A 17000-nucleotide genomic window follows, 5' to 3' on the forward strand; every position below is an offset into this window, starting at 1 on the left:
AGAATCTATTTACTTTTATTTCAAGTGTATCTTCCAAGTTTTTAATCATTTCTGGAAACTCTAATTGCGCATTTTAAGAGTTTTACCACAATTAGAGAGTGTACTTACAAGTCTGTACTAGAACCTTAAGGATTTCACCTGAGTCATACAAAAGACGCCAGAATAATTTGGCCTCAATTGTAAACATAAGCAGTATAGTCCTCACTTACAGGCTAACTACACAACTTTTAAGCCGTATAAACAAGAATTTATAATATTTGAAAGCAAATTCAAGTGAAAACGCTCCCTAAATTGCCTGGCGTTGTAAATATTATCAGTTTTCTGGGTATTTCACTGCTTCCCACTGGTAATGTCTGTGATTAAAAACGGCAGGAAATGTAGTATGAATCTATTTACTTTTATTTCAAGTGTATCTTCCAAGTCTCTAATCGTTTCTGGAAACTCTAATTGCGTATTTTAAGAGTTTTACCACAAGTAGAGAGTGTTCTTACAAGTATATACTGGAACCGTAATTATTTCACCTGAGTCATACGATATACGCCAGAATAATTCGGCCTCAATTGTCAACATAAGCAGTATAGTCCTCACTTACAGGCTTTCTGCACAAATTTTAAGCCGTATAAACAAGAATTCCTAATATTTGAAAGAAAATTCAAGTGAAAACGCTCCCTAAAGTGACCAGAGTTGGAAATATTATCAGTTTTCTGGTCATTTCACGGCTTTCCACGGGTAATGTGTGTGATTAAAAACGGCAGGAAATGTAGTAAGAATCTATTTACTTTTATTTCAAGTGTATCTTCCAAGTTTCTAATCATTTCTGGAAACTCTAATTGCGCATTTTAAGAGTTTTACCACAATTAGAGAGTGTACTTACAAGTCTGTACTAGAACCTTAAGGATTTCACCTGAGTCATACAAAAGACGCCAGAATAATTTGGCCTCAATTGTAAACATAAGCAGTATAGTCCTCACTTACAGGCTAACTACACAACTTTTAAGCCGTATAAACAAGAATTTATAATATTTGAAAGCAAATTCAAGTGAAAACGCTCCCTAAAGTGCCTGGCGTTGTAAATATTATCAGTTTTCTGGGTATTTCACGGCTTCCCACTGGTAATGTCTGTGATTAAAAACGGCAGGAAATGTAGTAAGAATCTATTTACTTTTATTTCAAGTGTATCTTCCAAGTTTCTAATCGTTTCTTGAAACTCTAATTGCGTATTTTAAGAGTTTTACCACAAGTAGAGAGTGTTCTTACAAGTATGTACTGGAACCGTAAGTATTTCACCTGAGTCATACCAAAGACGCCAGAATAATTCGGCATCAATTGTAAACATAAGCAGTATAGTCCTCACTTACAGGTTTTCTATACAAATTTTAAGCTGTTTAAATCAGAATTCCCAATATTTGAAAGCAAATTCAAATGAAAACGCTCCCTAATGTGCCCGTAGTTGTAAATATTATCAGTTTTCTGGTGATTGCACGGCTTTCCACTGGTAATGTCTGTGATTAAAAACGGCAGGAAATGTAGTAAGAATCTATTTACTTTTATTTCAACTGCATCTTCCAAGTTTCTAATCGTTTCTGGAAACTCTAATTGCGTATTTTAAGAGTTTTACCACAAGTAGAGAGTGTTCTTACAAGTATGTACTGGAACCGTAATTATTTCACCTGAGTCATACGATAGACGCCAGAATAATTCGGCCTCAATTTTAAACATAAGCAGTATAGTCCTCCCTTACAGGCTTTCTGCACAAATTTTAAGCCGTATAAACAGGAATTCCTACTATTTGAAAGCAAATTCAACTGAAAACGCTCCCTAAAGTGCCCGGAGTTGTAAATATTATCAGTTTTCTGGTCATTGCACGGCTTTCCACGGGTAATGTCTGTGATTAAAAACGGCAGGAAATGTAGTAAGAATCTATTTACTTTTATTTCAAGTGTATCTTCCAAGTTTTTAATCATTTCTGGAAACTGTAATTGCGCATTTTAAGAGTTTTAACACAATTAGAGAGTGTTCTTACAAGTCTGTTCTAGAACCCTAAGGATTTCACCTGAGTCATACAGAAGACGCCAGAATAATTTGGCCTCAATTGTAAACATAAGCAGTATAGTCCTCACTTACAGGCTTTCTACTCAAATTTTGAGCTGTATAATCAAGAATTCCTAATATTTGAATAAAATTCAAGTAAAAACGCTTCCTAACGTGTCCGGAGTTGTAAATATTATCAGTTTACTGGTCATTCCACGGCTTTCCACTGGTAATGTCTGTGTTTAAAAACGGCAGGAAATGTAGTAAGAATCTATTTACTTTTATTTCAAGTGTATCTTCCAAGTTTCTAATCGTTTCTTGAAACTCTAATTGCGTATTTTAAGAGTTTTACCACAAGTAGAGAGTGTTCTTACAAGTATGTACTGGAACCGTAAGTATTTCACCTGAGTCAAACCAAAGACGCAAGAATAATTCGGCATCAATTGTAAACATAAGCAGTATAGTCCTCACTTACAGGTTTTCTACACAAATTTTAAGCTGCTTAAACCAGAATTCCCAATATTTGAAAGCAAATTCAAATGAAAACGCTCCCTAATGTGCCCGGAGTTGTAAATATTATCAGTTTTCCGGTGATTCCATGGCTTTCCATTGGTAATGTCTGTGATTAAAAACGGCAGGAAATGTAGTAAGAATCTATTTACTTTTATTTCAAGTGCATCTACCAAGTTTCTAATCGTTTCTGGAAACTCTAATTGCGTATTTTAAGAGTTTTACCACAAGTAGAGAGTGTTCTTCCTAGTATGTACTGGAACCGTAATTATTTCACCTGAGTCATACGATAGACGCCAGAATAATTCGGCCTCAATTGTAAACATAAGCAGTATAGTCCTCCTTTACAGGCTTTCTGCACAAATTTTAAGCCGTATAAACAAGAATTTATAATATTTGAAAGCAAATTCAAGTGAAAACGCTCCCTAAAGTGCCCGGCGTTGTAAATATTATCAGTTTTATGGTTATTTCACGGCTTCCCACTGGTAATGTCTGTGATTAAAAACGGCAGGAAATGTAGTAAGAATCTATTTACTTTTATTTCAAGTGTATCTTCCAAGTCTCTAATCGTTTCTAGAAACACTAATTGCGTATTTTAAGAGTTTTACCACAAATAGAGAGTGTTCTTACCAGTATGTACTGGAACCGTAATTATTTCACCTGAGTCATACGATAGACGCCAGAATAATTCGGCCTCAATTGTCAACATAAGCAGTATAGTCCTCACTTACAGGCTTTCTGCACAAATTTTAAGCCGTATAAACAAGAATTCCTAATATTTGAAAGAAAATTCAAGTGAAAACGCTCCCTAAAGTGACCAGAGTTGGAAATATTATCAGTTTTCTGGTCATTTCACGGCTTTCCACGGGTAATGTCTGTGATTAAAAACGGCAGGAAATGTAGTAAGAATCTATTTACTTTTATTTCAAGTGTATCTTCCAAGTTTCTAATCATTTCTGGAAACTCTAATTGCGTATTTTAAGAGTTTTACCACAAGTAGTGAGTGTTCTTACAAGTATGTACTGGAATCGTTCGTATTTCACCTGAGTCATAGGAAAGACGCCAGAATAATTCGGCCTCAATTGTAAACATAAGCAGTATAGTCCTCCCTTACAGGCTTTCTGCACAAATTTTAAGCCGTATAAACAGGAATTCCTAATATTTGAAAACAAATTCAAATGAAAACGCACCCTAAAGTGCCCGGAGTTGTAAATATTATCAGTTTTCTGGTCATTGCACGGCTTTCCACGGGTAATGTCTGTGATTAAAAACGGCAGGAAATGTAGTAAGAATCTATTTACTTTTATTTCAAGTGTATCTTCCAAGTTTTTAATCATTTCTGGAAACTCTAATTGCGCATTTTAAGAGTTTTACCACAATTAGAGAGTGTTCTTACAAGTCTGTTCTAGAACCCTAAGGATTTCACCTGAGTCATACAGAAGACGCCAGAATAATTTGGCCTCAATTGTAAACATAAGCAGTATAATCCTCACTTACAGGCTTTCTACTCAAATTTTGAGCTGTATAATCAAGAATTCCTAATATTTGAATAAAATTCAAGTAAAAACGCTTCCTAAAGTGTCCGGAGTTGTAAATATTATCAGTGTACTGGACATTCCACGGCTTTCCACTGGTAAGGTCTGTGTTTAAAAACGGCAGGAAATGTAGTAAGAATCTACTTACTTTTATTTCAAGTGTATCTTCCAAGTTTCTAATCGTTTCTTGAAACTCTAATTGCGTATTTTAAGAGTTTTACCACAAATAGAGAGTGTTCTTACAAGTATGTACTGGAACCGTAAGTATTTCACCTGAGTCATACCAAAGACGCCAGAATAATTCGGCATCAATTGTAAACATAAGCAGTATAGTCCTCACTTACAGGTTTTCTACACAAATTTTAAGCTGTTTAAATCAGAATACCCAATATGTGAAAGCAAATTCAAATGAAAACGCTCCCTAATGTGCCCAGAGTTGTAAATATTATCAGTTTTCTGGTGATTGCACGGCTTTCCACTGGTAATGTCTGTGATTAAAAACGGCAGGAAATGTAGTAAGAATCTATTTACTTTTATTTCAAGTGCATCTTCCAAGTTTCTAATCGTTTCTAGAAAGTCTAATTGCGTATTTTAAGAGTTTTACCACAAGTAGAGAGTGTTCTTAGAAGTATGTACTGGAACCGTAATTATTTCACCTGAGTCATACGATAGACGCCAGAATAATTCGGCCTCAATTGTAAACATAAGCAGTATAGTCCTCCCTTAAAGGCTTTCTGCACAAATTTTAAGCCATATAAACAGGAATTCCTAATATTTAAAAGCAAATTCAACTGAAAACGCTCCCTAAAGTGCCCGGAGTTGTAAATATTATCAGTTTTCTGGTCATTTCACGACTTTCCACGGGTAATGTCTGTGAATTAAAACGACAGGAAATGTAGTAAGAATCTATTTACTTTTATTTCAAGTGTATCTTCCAAGTTTTTAATCATTTCTGGAAACTCTAATTGCGCATTTTAAGAGTTTTACCACAATTAGAGAGTGTACTTACAAGTCTGTACTAGAACCTTAAGGATTTCACCTGAGTCATACAAAAGACGCCAGAATAATTTGGCCTCAATTGTAAACATAAGCAGTATAGTCCTCACTTACAGGCTAACTACACAACTTTTAAGCCGTATAAACAAGAATTTATAATATTTGAAAGCAAATTCAAGTGAAAACGCTCCCTAAATTGCCTGGCGTTGTAAATATTATCAGTTTTCTGGGTATTTCACTGCTTCCCACTGGTAATGTCTGTGATTAAAAACGGCAGGAAATGTAGTATGAATCTATTTACTTTTATTTCAAGTGTATCTTCCAAGTCTCTAATCGTTTCTGGAAACTCTAATTGCGTATTTTAAGAGTTTTACCACAAGTAGAGAGTGTTCTTACAAGTATATACTGGAACCGTAATTATTTCACCTGAGTCATACGATATACGCCAGAATAATTCGGCCTCAATTGTCAACATAAGCAGTATAGTCCTCACTTACAGGCTTTCTGCACAAATTTTAAGCCGTATAAACAAGAATTCCTAATATTTGAAAGAAAATTCAAGTGAAAACGCTCCCTAAAGTGACCAGAGTTGGAAATATTATCAGTTTTCTGGTCATTTCACGGCTTTCCACGGGTAATGTGTGTGATTAAAAACGGCAGGAAATGTAGTAAGAATCTATTTACTTTTATTTCAAGTGTATCTTCCAAGTTTCTAATCATTTCTGGAAACTCTAATTGCGCATTTTAAGAGTTTTACCACAATTAGAGAGTGTACTTACAAGTCTGTACTAGAACCTTAAGGATTTCACCTGAGTCATACAAAAGACGCCAGAATAATTTGGCCTCAATTGTAAACATAAGCAGTATAGTCCTCACTTACAGGCTAACTACACAACTTTTAAGCCGTATAAACAAGAATTTATAATATTTGAAAGCAAATTCAAGTGAAAACGCTCCCTAAAGTGCCTGGCGTTGTAAATATTATCAGTTTTCTGGGTATTTCACGGCTTCCCACTGGTAATGTCTGTGATTAAAAACGGCAGGAAATGTAGTAAGAATCTATTTACTTTTATTTCAAGTGTATCTTCCAAGTTTCTAATCGTTTCTTGAAACTCTAATTGCGTATTTTAAGAGTTTTACCACAAGTAGAGAGTGTTCTTACAAGTATGTACTGGAACCGTAAGTATTTCACCTGAGTCATACCAAAGACGCCAGAATAATTCGGCATCAATTGTAAACATAAGCAGTATAGTCCTCACTTACAGGTTTTCTATACAAATTTTAAGCTGTTTAAATCAGAATTCCCAATATTTGAAAGCAAATTCAAATGAAAACGCTCCCTAATGTGCCCGTAGTTGTAAATATTATCAGTTTTCTGGTGATTGCACGGCTTTCCACTGGTAATGTCTGTGATTAAAAACGGCAGGAAATGTAGTAAGAATCTATTTACTTTTATTTCAAGTGTATCTTCCAAGTTTTTAATCATTTCTGGAAACTGTAATTGCGCATTTTAAGAGTTTTAACACAATTAGAGAGTGTTCTTACAAGTCTGTTCTAGAACCCTAAGGATTTCACCTGAGTCATACAGAAGACGCCAGAATAATTTGGCCTCAATTGTAAACATAAGCAGTATAGTCCTCACTTACAGGCTTTCTACTCAAATTTTGAGCTGTATAATCAAGAATTCCTAATATTTGAATAAAATTCAAGTAAAAACGCTTCCTAACGTGTCCGGAGTTGTAAATATTATCAGTTTACTGGTCATTCCACGGCTTTCCACTGGTAATGTCTGTGTTTAAAAACGGCAGGAAATGTAGTAAGAATCTATTTACTTTTATTTCAAGTGTATCTTCCAAGTTTCTAATCGTTTCTTGAAACTCTAATTGCGTATTTTAAGAGTTTTACCACAAGTAGAGAGTGTTCTTACAAGTATGTACTGGAACCGTAAGTATTTCACCTGAGTCAAACCAAAGACGCAAGAATAATTCGGCATCAATTGTAAACATAAGCAGTATAGTCCTCACTTACAGGTTTTCTACACAAATTTTAAGCTGCTTAAACCAGAATTCCCAATATTTGAAAGCAAATTCAAATGAAAACGCTCCCTAATGTGCCCGGAGTTGTAAATATTATCAGTTTTCCGGTGATTCCATGGCTTTCCAGTGGTAATGTCTGTGATTAAAAACGGCAGGAAATGTAGTAAGAATCTATTTACTTTTATTTCAAGTGCATCTACCAAGTTTCTAATCGTTTCTGGAAACTCTAATTGCGTATTTTAAGAGTTTTACCACAAGTAGAGAGTGTTCTTCCTAGTATGTACTGGAACCGTAATTATTTCACCTGAGTCATACGATAGACGCCAGAATAATTCGGCCTCAATTGTAAACATAAGCAGTATAGTCCTCCTTTACAGGCTTTCTGCACAAATTTTAAGCCGTATAAACAAGAATTCCTAATATTTGAAAGCAAATTCAACTGAAAACGCTCCCTAATGTGCCCGGAGTTGTAAATATTATCAGTTTTCTGGTCATTTCACGGCTTTCCACGGGTAATGTCTGTGAATTAAAACGGCAGGAAATGTAGTAAGAATCTATTTACTTTTATTTCAAGTGTATCTTCCAAGTCTCTAATCGTTTCTGGAAACTCTAATTGCGTATTTTAAGAGTTTTACCACAAGTAGTGAGTGTTCTTACAAGTATGTACTGGAACCGTAATTATTTCACCTGAGTCATATGATAGACGCTAGAATAATTCGGCCTCAATTGTCAACATAAGCAGTATAGTCCTCACTTACAGGCTTTCTGCACAAATTTTAAGCCGTATAAACAAGAATTCCTAATATTTGAAAGAAAATTCAAGTGAAAACGCTCCCTAAAGTGCCCAGAGTTGTAAATATTATCAGTTTTCTGGTCATTTCACGGCTTTCCACGGGTAATGTGTGTGATTAAAAACGGCAGGAAATGTAGTAAGAATCTATTTACTTTTATTTCAAGTGTATCTTCCAAGTTTCTAATCATTTCTGGAAACTCTAATTGCGTATTTTAAGAGTTTGACCACAAGTAGTGAGTGTTCTTACAAGTATGTACTGGAACGCTACGTATTTCACCTGAGTCATAGGAAAGACGCCAGAATAATTTGGCCTCAATTGTAAACATAAGCAGTATAGTCCTCCCTTACAGACTTTCTGCACAAATTTTAAGCCGTATAAACAGGAATTCCTAATATTTGAAAGCAAATTCAACTGAAAACGCTCCCTAAAGTGCCCGGAGTTGTAAATATTATCAGTTTTCTGGTCATTGCACGGCTTTCCACGGGTAATGTCTGTGATTCAAAACGGCAGGAAATGTAGTAAGAATCTATTTACTTTTATTTCATGTGTATCTTCCAAGTTTTTAATCATTTCTGGAAACTGTAATTGCGTATTTTAAGAGTTTTACCACAATTAGAGAGTGTACTTACAAGTCTGTACTAGAACCTTAAGGATTTCACCTGAGTCATAGGAAAGACGCCAGAATAATTTGGCCTCAATTGTAAACATAAGCAGTATAGTCCTCACTTATAGGCTAACTACACAACTTTTAAGCCGTATATACAAGAATTTATAATATTTGAGAGCAAATTCAAGTGAAAACGCTCCCTAAAGTGTCCAGAGTTGTAAATATTATCAGTTTTCTGGTTATTTCACGGCTTCCCACTGGTAATGTCTGTGATTAAAAACGGCAGGAAATGTAGTAAGAATCTATTTACTTTTATTTCAAGTGTATCTTCCAAGTCTCTAATCGTTTCTGGAAACTCTAATTGCGTATTTTAAGAGTTTTACCACAAGTAGTGAGTGTTCTTACAAGTATGTACTGGAACCGTAATTATTTCACCTGAGTCATACCAAAGACGCCAGAATAATTCGGCCTCAATTGTCAACATAAGCAGTATAGTCCTCACTTACAGGCTTTCTGCACAAATTTTAAGCCGTATAAACAAGAATTCCTAATATTTGAAAGAAAATTCAAATGAAAACGCTCCCTAAAGTGACCAGAGTTGGAAATATTATCAGTTTTCTGGTCATTTCACGGCTTTCCACGGGTAATGTGTGTGATTAAAAACGGCAGGAAATGTAGTAAGAATCTATTTACTTTTATTTCAAGTGTATCTTCCAAGTTTCTAATCATTTCTGGAAACTCTAATTGCGTATTTTAATAGTTTTACCACAAGTAGAGAGTGTTCTTCCAAGTATGTACTGGAACCGTTCGTATTTCACCTGAGTCATACGATAGACGCCAGAATAATTCGGCCTCAATTGTCAACATAAGCAGTATAGTCCTCCTTTACAGGCTTTCTGCACAAATTTTAAGCCGTATAAACAAGAATTCCTAATATTTGAAAGCAAATTCAACTGAAAACGCTCCCTAATGTGCCCGGAGTTGTAAATATTATCAGTTTTCTGGTCATTTCACGGCTTTCCACGGGTAATGTCTGTGAATTAAAACGGCAGGAAATGTAGTAAGAATCTATTTACTTTTATTTCAAGTGTATCTTCCAAGTCTCTAATCGTTTCTGGAAACTCTAATTGCGTATTTTAAGAGTTTTACCACAAGTAGTGAGTGTTCTTACAAGTATGTACTGGAACCGTAATTATTTCACCTGAGTCATATGATAGACGCTAGAATAATTCGGCCTCAATTGTCAACATAAGCAGTATAGTCCTCACTTACAGGCTTTCTGCACAAATTTTAAGCCGTATAAACAAGAATTCCTAATATTTGAAAGAAAATTCAAGTTAAAACGCTCCCTAAAGTGCCCAGAGTTGTAAATATTATCAGTTTTCTGGTCATTTCACGGCTTTCCACGGGTAATGTGTGTGATTAAAAACGGCAGGAAATGTAGTAAGAATCTATTTACTTTTATTTCAAGTGTATCTTCCAAGTTTCTAATCATTTCTGGAAACTCTAATTGCGTATTTTAAGAGTTTGACCACAAGTAGTGAGTGTTCTTACAAGTATGTACTGGAACCCTACGTATTTCACCTGAGTCATAGGAAAGACGCCAGAATAATTTGGCCTCAATTGTAAACATAAGCAGTATAGTCCTCCCTTACAGACTTTCTGCACAAATTTTAAGCCGTATAAACAGGAATTCCTAATATTTGAAAGCAAATTCAACTGAAAACGCTCCCTAAAGTGCCCGGAGTTGTAAATATTATCAGTTTTCTGGTCATTGCACGGCTTTCCACGGGTAATGTCAGTGATTCAAAACGGCAAGAAATGTAGTAAGAATCTATTTACTTTTATTTCATGTGTATCTTCCAAGTTTTTAATCATTTCTGGAAACTGTAATTGCGTATTTTAAGAGTTTTACCACAATTAGAGAGTGTACTTACAAGTCTGTCCTAGAACCTTAAGGATTTCACCTGAGTCATAGGAAAGACGCCAGAATAATTTGGCCTCAATTGTAAACATAAGCAGTATAGTCCTCACTTACAGGCTAACTACACAACTTTTAAGCCGAATATACAAGAATTTATAATATTTGAGAGCAAATTCAAGTGAAAACGCTCCCTAAAGTGCCCGGCGTTGTAAATATTATCAGTTTTCTGGTTATTTCACGGCTTCCCACTGGTAATGTCTGTGATTAAAAACGGCAGGAAATGTAGTAAGAATCTATTTACTTTTATTTCAAGTGTATCTTCCAAGTCTCTAATCGTTTCTGGAAACTCTAATTGCGTATTTTAAGAGTTTTACCACAAGTATTGAGTGTTCTTACAAGTATGTACTGGAACCGTAATTATTTCACCTGAGTCATATGATAGACGCCAGAATAATTCGGCCTCAATTGTCAACATAAGCAGTATAGTCCTCACTTACAGGCTTTCTGCACAAATTTTAAGCCGTATAAACAAGAATTCCTAATATTTGAAAGAAAATTCAAATGAAAACGCTCCCTAAAGTGACCAGAGTTGGAAATATTATCAGTTTTCTGGTCATTTCACGGCTTTCCACGGTTAATGTGTGTGATTAAAAACGGCAGGAAATGTAGTAAGAATCTATTTACTTTTATTTCAAGTGTATCTTCCAAGTTTCTAATCATTTCTGGAAACTCTAATTGCGTATTTTAAGAGTTTGACCACAAGTAGTGAGTGTTCTTACAAGTATGTACTGGAACCGTTCCTATTTCACCTGAGTCATAGGAAAGACGCCAGAATAATTCGGCCTCAATTGTAAACATAAGCAGTATAGTGCTCCCTTACAGGCTTTCTGCACAAATTTTAAGCCGTATAAACAAGAATTCCTAATATTTGAAAGAAAATTCAAATGAAAACGCTCCCTAAAGTGACCAGAGTTGGAAATATTATCAGTTTTCTGGTTATTTCACGGCTTCCCACGGGTAATGTCTGTGATTAAAAACGGCAGGAAATGTAGTAAGAATCTATTTACTTTTATTTCAAGTGTATCTTCCAAGTTTTTAATCATTTCTGGAAACTGTAATTGCGCATTTTAAGAGTTTTACCACAATTTGAGAGTGTTCTTACAAGTCTGTTCTAGAACCGTAAGGATTTCACCTGAGTCATACAGAAGACGCCAGAATAATTTGGCCTCAATTGTAAACATAAGCAGTATTGTCCTCACTTACAGGCTTTCTACACAAATTTTGAGCTGTATAATCAAGAATTCCTAATATTTGAATAAAATTCAAGTAAAAACGCTTCCTAAAGTGTCCGGAGTTGTAAATATTATCAGTTTACTGGTCATTCCACGGCTTTCCACTGGTAATGTCTGTGATTAAAAATGGCAGGAAATGTAGTAAGAATCTATTTACTTTTATTTCAAGTGTATCTTCCAAGTTTCTAATCGTTTCTTGAAACTCTAATTGCGTATTTTAAGAGTTTTACCACAAGTAGAGAGTGTTCTTACAAGTATGTACTGGAACCGTAAGTATTTCACCTGAGTCAAACCAAAGACGCAAGAATAATTCGGCATCAATTGTAAACATAAGCAGTATAGTCCTCACTTACAGGTTTTCTACAAAAATTTTAAGCTGCTTAAACCAGAATTCCCAATATTTGAAAGCAAATTCAAATGAAAACGCTCCCTAATGTGCCCGGAGTTGTAAATATTATCAGTTTTCTGGTGATTCCACGGCTTTCCACTGGTAATGTCTGTGATTAAAAACGGCAGGAAATGTAGTAAGAATCTATTTACTTTTATTTCAAGTGCATCTTCCAAGTTTCTAATCATTTCTGGAAACTCTAATTGCGTATTTTAAGAGTTTTACCACAAGTAGAGAGTGTTCTTCCAAGTATGTACTGGAACCGTAATTATTTCACCTGAGTCATACGATAGACGCCAGAATAATTCGGCCTCAATTGTAAACATAAGCAGTATAGTCCTCCTTTACAGGCTTTCTGCACAAATTTTAAGCCGTATAAACAAGAATTCCTAATATTTGAAAGCAAATTCAACTGAAAACGCTCCCTAATGTGCCCGGAGTTGTAAATATTATCAGTTTTCTGGTCATTTCACGGCTTTCCACGGGTAATGTCTGTGAATTAAAACGGCAGGAAATGTAGTAAGAATCTATTTACTTTTATTTCAAGTGTATCTTCCAAGTCTCTAATCGTTTCTGGAAACTCTAATTGCGTATTTTAAGAGTTTTACCACAAGTAGTGAGTGTTCTTACAAGTATGTACTGGAACCGTAATTATTTCACCTGAGTCATATGATAGACGCTAGAATAATTCGGCCTCAATTGTCAACATAAGCAGTATAGTCCTCACTTACAGGCTTTCTGCACAAATTTTAAGCCGTATAAACAAGAATTCCTAATATTTGAAAGAAAATTCAAGTGAAAACGCTCCCTAAAGTGCCCAGAGTTGTAAATATTATCAGTTTTCTGGTCATTTCACGGCTTTCCACGGGTAATGTCTGTGATTAAAAACGGCAGGAAATGTAGTAAGAATCTATTTACTTTTATTTCAAGTGTATCTTCCAAGTTTTTAATCATTTCTGGAAACTGTAATTGCGCATTTTAAGAGTTTTACCACAATTAGAGAGTGTTCTTACAAGTCTGTTCTAGAACCGTAAGGATTTCACCTGAGTAATACAGAAGACGCCAGAATAATTTGGCCTCAATTGTAAACATAAGCAGTATAGTCCTCACTTACAGGCTTTCTACACAAATTTTGAGCTGTATAATCAAGAATTCCTAATATTTGAATAAAATTCAAGTAAAAACGCTTCCTAAAGTGTCCAGAGTTGTAAATATGATCAGTTTACTGGTCATTCCACGGCTTTCCACTGGTAATGTCTGTGATTAAAAATGGCAGGAAATGTAGTAAGAATCTATTTACTTTTATTTCAAGTGTATCTTCCAAGTTTCTAATCGTTTCTTGAAACTCTAATTGCGTATTTTAAGAGTTTTACCACAAGTAGAGAGTGTTCTTACAAGTATGTACTGGAACCGTTCGTATTTCACCTGAGTCATAGGAAAGACGCCAGAATAATTCGGCCTCAATTGTAAACATAAGCAGTATAGTGCTCCCTTACAGGCTTTCTGCACAAATTTTAAGCCGTATAAACAGGAATTCCTAATATTTGAAAGCAAATTCAACTGAAAACGCTCCCTAAAGTGCCCGGAGTTGTAAATATTATCAGTTTTCTGGTCATTGCACGGCTTTCCACGGGTAATGTCTGTGATTAAAAACGGCAGGAAATGTAGTAAGAATCTATTTACTTTTATTTCAAGTGTATCTTCCAAGTTTTTAATCATCTCTGGAAACTGTAATTGCGCATTTTAAGAGTTTTACCACAAGTAGAGAGTGTTCTTACAAGTCTGTTCTAGAACCGTAAGGATTTCACCTGAGTCATACAGAAGACGCCAGAATAATTTGGCCTCAATTGTAAACATAAGCAGTATTGTCCTCACTTACAGGCTTTCTACACAAATTTTGAGCTGTATAATCAAGAATTCCTAATATTTGAATAAAATTCAAGTAAAAACGCTTCCTAAAGTGTCCAGAGTTGTAAATATTATCAGTTTACTGGTCATTCCACGGCTTTCCACTGGTAATGTCTGTGATTCAAAATGGCAGGAAATGTAGTAAGAATCTATTTACTTTTATTTCAAGTGTATCTTCCAAGTTTCTAATCGTTTCTTGAAACTCTAATTGCGTATTTTAAGAGTTTTACCACAAGTAGAGAGTGTTCTTACAAGTATGTACTGGAACCGTAAGTATTTCACCTGAGTCAAACCAAAGACTCAAGAATAATTCGGCATCAATTGTAAACATAAGCAGTATAGTCCTCACTTACAGGTTTTCTACAAAAATTTTAAGCTGCTTAAACCAGAATTCCCAATATTTGAAAGCAAATTCAAATGAAAACGCTCCCTAATGTGCCCGGAGTTGTAAATATTAACAGTTTTCTGGTGATTCCACGGCTTTCCACTGGTAATGTCTGTGATTAAAAACGGCAGGAAATGTAGTAAGAATCTATTTACTTTTATTTCAAGTGCATCTTCCAAGTTTCTAATCGTTTCTGGAAACTCTAATTGCGTATTTTAAGAGTTTTACCACAAGTAGAGAGTGTTCTTCCAAGTATGTACTGGAACCGTAATTATTTCACCTGAGTCATACGATAGACGCCAGAATAATTCGGCCTCAATTGTAAACATAAGCAGTATAGTCCTCCTTTACAGGCTTTCTGCACAAATTTTAAGCCGTATAAACAAGAATTCCTAATATTTGAAAGCAAATTCAACTGAAAACGCTCCCTAATGTGCCCGGAGTTGTAAATATTATCAGTTTTCTGGTCATTTCACGGCTTTCCACGGGTAATGTCTGTGAATTAAAACGGCAGGAAATGTAGTAAGAATCTATTTACTTTTATTTCAAGTGTATCTTCCAAGTCTCTAATCGTTTCTGGAAACTCTAATTGCGTATTTTAAGAGTTTTACCACAAGTAGTGAGTGTTCTTACAAGTATGTACTGGAACCGTAATTATTTCACCTGAGTCATATGATAGACGCTAGAATAATTCGGCCTCAATTGTCAACATAAGCAGTATAGTCCTCACTTACAGGCTTTCTGCACAAATTTTAAGCCGTATAAACAAGAATTCCTAATATTTGAAAGAAAATTCAAGTGAAAACGCTCCCTAAAGTGCCCAGAGTTGTAAATATTATCAGTTTTCTGGTCATTTCACGGCTTTCCACGGGTAATGTGTGTGATTAAAAACGGCAGGAAATGTAGTAAGAATCTATTTACTTTTATTTCAAGTGTATCTTCCAAGTTTCTAATCATTTCTGGAAACTCTAATTGCGTATTTTAAGAGTTTGACCACAAGTAGTGAGTGTTCTTACAAGTATGTACTGGAACCCTACGTATTTCACCTGAGTCATAGGAAAGACGCCAGAATAATTTGGCCTCAATTGTAAACATAAGCAGTATAGTCCTCCCTTACAGACTTTCTGCACAAATTTTAAGCCGTATAAACAAGAATTCCTAATATTTGAAAGCAAATTCAACTGAAAACGCTCCCTAAAGTGCCCGGAGTTGTAAATATTATCAGTTTTCTGGTCATTGCACGGCTTTCCACGGGTAATGTCTGTGATTAAAAACGGCAGGAAATGTAGTAAGAATCTATTTACTTTTATTTCAAGTGTATCTTCCAAGTTTTTAATCATTTCTGGAAACTGTAATTGCGCATTTTAAGAGTTTTACCACAATTAGAGAGTGTTCTTACAAGTCTGTTCTAGAACCGTAAGGATTTCACCTGAGTCATACAGAAGACGCCAGAATAATTTGGCCTCAATTGTAAACATAAGCAGTATAGTCCTCACTTACAGGCTTTCTAAACAAATTTTGAGCTGTATAATCAAGAATTCCTAATATTTGAATAAAATTCAAGTAAAAACGCTTCCTAAAGTGTCCAGAGTTGTAAATATTATCAGTTTACTGGTCATTCCACGGCTTTCCACTGGTAATGTCTGTGATTAAAAATGGCAGGAAATGTAGTAAGAATCTATTTACTTTTATTTCAAGTGTATCTTCCAAGTTTCTAATCGTTTCTTGAAACTCTAATTGCGTATTTTAAGAGTTTTACCACAAGTAGAGAGTGTTCTTACAAGTATGTACTGGAACCGTAAGTATTTCACCTGAGTCATACCAAAGACGCCAGAATAATTCGGCATCAATTGTAAACATAAGCAGTATAGTCCTCACTTACAGGTTTTCTACACAAATTTTAAGCTGCTTAAACCAGAATTCCCAATATTTGAAAGCAAATTCAAATGAAAACGCTCCCTAATGTGCCCGGAGTTGTAAATATTATCAGTTTTCTGGTGATTCCACGGCTTTCCACTGGTAATGTCTGTGATTAAAAACGGCAGGAAATGTAGTAAGAATCTATTTACTTTTATTTCAAGTGCATCTTCCAAGTTTCAAATCGTTTCTGGAAACTCTAATTGCGTATTTTAAGAGTTTTACCACAAGTAGAGAGTGTTCTTCCAAGTATGTACTGGAACCGTAATTATTTCACCTGAGTCATACGATAGATGCCAGAATAATTCGGCCTCAATTGTAAACATAAGCAGTATAGTCCTCCCTTACAGGCTTTCTGCACAAATTTTAAGCCGTATAAACAAGAATTCCTAATATTTGAAAGCAAATTCAACTGAAAACGCTCCCTAAAGTGCCCGGAGTTGTAAATATTATCAGTTTTCTGGTCATTTCACGGCTTCCCACGGTTAATGTCTGTGAATTAAAACGACAGGAAATGTAGTAAAATCTATTTACTTTTATTTCAAGTGTATCTTCCAAGTTTTTAATCATTTCTGGAAACTCTAATTGCGCATTTTAAGAGTTTTACCACAATTAGAGAGTGTACTTACAAGTCTGTACTAGAACCTTAAGGATTTCACCTGAGTCATACAAAAGAC

The sequence above is a fragment of the Myotis nattereri genome (genome assembly GCF_964212035.1).
Source record: "Myotis nattereri genome assembly, chromosome: X".
In the NCBI taxonomy this organism is placed as follows: domain Eukaryota; kingdom Metazoa; phylum Chordata; class Mammalia; order Chiroptera; family Vespertilionidae; genus Myotis; species Myotis nattereri.